At 42.7% G+C, this 2,516-nt stretch overlaps 1 long non-coding RNA gene across 1 annotated transcript; it reads right to left on the bottom strand.

Moving 5' to 3' along the window:
* Positions 1–634: 634 nt before the first annotated feature.
* Positions 635–1,871, bottom strand: LOC122236978. Its single transcript, XR_006215170.1, has 3 exons — positions 1,785–1,871; positions 1,029–1,064; positions 635–736 (listed from the first exon to the last, which is right to left on the bottom strand). It is a non-coding gene; the product is annotated as an uncharacterized LOC122236978 (long non-coding RNA).
* Positions 1,872–2,516: the final 645 nt, after the last annotated feature.

Consider the following 2,516-nt stretch of genomic DNA (forward strand, 5'->3'; position numbering starts at 1 on the left):
AGATGAATTTGCACAAACATAATGATAAACGAAAGAAGCTAAATAGGGGCACCTGGGTGGCTCAGTAGGTTAAGTGTCTGACTCTTGATTTTGGCTCAGGTCATGATCTCACGGTTCATGAGACTGAGCCCCACCTAGGGCTCTGTGCTTATAGTGTGGAGCCTGCTTGGTATTCTCTCTGTCCCTCTCTCTCTGCCCCTCTTCTGCTTGTGTGCACTCTCTCTCTCTCAAAATAAATAAATAAACATGAAAGAAAGAAAGAAAGAAAGAAAGAAAGAAAGAAAGAAAGAAAGAAAGAAAGCAAGCAAGGGACACCTGTGTGGCTCAGTCAGTTAAGCATCCGACTTTGGCTCAGGTCATCTCACCATTCCTGGGTTCAAGCCCTGCATTGGGCTGTACTGACAGCTCAGAACCTGGAGCCTGCTTTAGATTCTGTGTCTCCCTCTCTCTCTGCCCCTCCCCTCCTCACGCTCTTTCTCTCTCAAAAATAAAACATTTAGAAAAAATAAAAGAGAAAGAAAGAAGCTAAAAAAAAAGAACATACACCCATAAAAAGTACACTTGTATACATTTTCTTTTAATATTTAAGAACAGGCAAAACAAACATAAGGGAATAGAGGCAAGAATACTGGTTTCTCTGGAGCATCAGGAATTAGCTGGCAGGGGTCATGAGGGGGTCATGCCCTCTTGTGGGGCATAGGTAATATTCTGTATATTGATCTGGTTCCATAAAAACCTATACACACATACAAATTTGAATTGTACACTTGGTATTTATGCACTTCACTACATGTATATTACAACTCAAAAGAAATTTTTGAGAATAAAAAAGAGGGAATGATGAACACAGTGTTCAAGAGGATGGTTACGTGGTCCAGGAAAGGGCCGGGTGTGGAAGAGGGCAAACGGTTGTGAGGTTCTGCATTTTATTTGGGGATGGTGGATTCACAAGCACCTATACAATTACTTTAAAACATTGATTAAATAACTCAAAAATACTTTCAAAATAATACAAATAATACACATACCTGATAGAGTTGCCATGGAGCGTGTCAATCAGAAATCTTAGTTGCAAAAAAAAGAAAAATGAAAAGAAAAGAAATCTTAGTTGCAAATAAAAGAAACCAACTCGCTCCAGTTTGTTTAGGAAAGAAATTCAATAAAGGATGTTGGGTAGCTCATAGAATGTCCATGAGAGCCAGAGCACCAGTCTTGGGGACGGTATACGATTAGGAACAACTCCTGAAATCACCCCGAGATTTCAGGCCAGGAGACATGCCAGGATCACTATTGTGGGGATGGATACTACAGCTTGCTTTGCCAGCCCTGAGCTCTGGATGCTCCCAATAGCTACCACCCTTACTTCTTTGTGCCTCATTTGTGAAATAGAATCAATATTTTATATATGTGTGTGTGAGTGTATGGATTTAGTTTATCTATATTTAATATGTGTATGTTAGGACATGTACATGAAATCACTTGCATAGAATGCTAGGCCAGATGCCAGGCACCCTTTAAGTACCTACTCAATTAGGGTTAGCAATGGTAAGGTCATGTGGCAGCTGACAGGACTTGTTTTGGAACACAGGAAAGACACCCCCAAAGCTTCCAAGGAATTCTTGCAGGAGATGTGACAGCAAATGCCAGCCTGCTTTGGCTGATGGGGGTCAGGAAACATGCAATTCTTTTTAAAAGTTATTTTAATAAAAATATGTTATACTATGAGGCCCGTGATTTCATTTAACTTTCATAATTCGCAAAGGACAAGGACTGTGAGAGCTAACCATTCTCAGGATTGTCTCCAGCGCTGCAACTTCCTGCCTGTGTGGTCACAGACAAGTGACTTTACCTCTCTGAGCCTTTGTGTTCTCATCTGTAAAATGGATAAAATAATTAGATGTCATGAGGCCCAAATGAGAAAGGACGTATGCCAAGTTTGGCACGGAGTGGGTGCTTGTTAAAGGTAACAGAAGTAGGTGCTCTTATTTTCATTATTGCTATCATTTCTCTTATAGTCCATGTCAGAAGAAGGCCTAGTCATGGGACAAGGTGTGGCATGAATAGCAAAATCTGGAGCTATTGACTCAGCCTTCCAGGGTAGAACAGGTTCTGGAACAGAGACAGCTAAAGGGGAAGAGAAAAAGTCCATGACAGGGAACATAATGCAGGATTCAGAGATGATGGGGCAGGTGGCTGGGGTAAGTCAGCAGTTGGCATGTGGTAGCCTGGCAGAGGCCAGCCCTGCAGGAGAGGAGACAAAAGCACTTAGGACCCCCAGCCTCAGAGGCTGAACTCGCTGATTCAACAGAGTAGAGGTTTGACCCAGGCTCCAAGGCTAGGCAGAACTGGCCTCAAATTTCAGCTCCACTGTCAACATCACTGTGTGACCTTAAGAATGCTCCTTGAGGCGCCTGGGTGGCTCAGTCAGTTTAGCATCTGACTTCAGCTCAGGTCATGATCTCATAGTTTGTGTGTTCGAGCCCCACATCAAGCTCTGCACTGATGGTATGGAGCCT

The sequence above is a fragment of the Panthera tigris genome, chromosome A3, assembly GCF_018350195.1.
Source record: "Panthera tigris isolate Pti1 chromosome A3, P.tigris_Pti1_mat1.1, whole genome shotgun sequence".
Classification (NCBI taxonomy): Eukaryota; Metazoa; Chordata; class Mammalia; order Carnivora; family Felidae; genus Panthera; species Panthera tigris.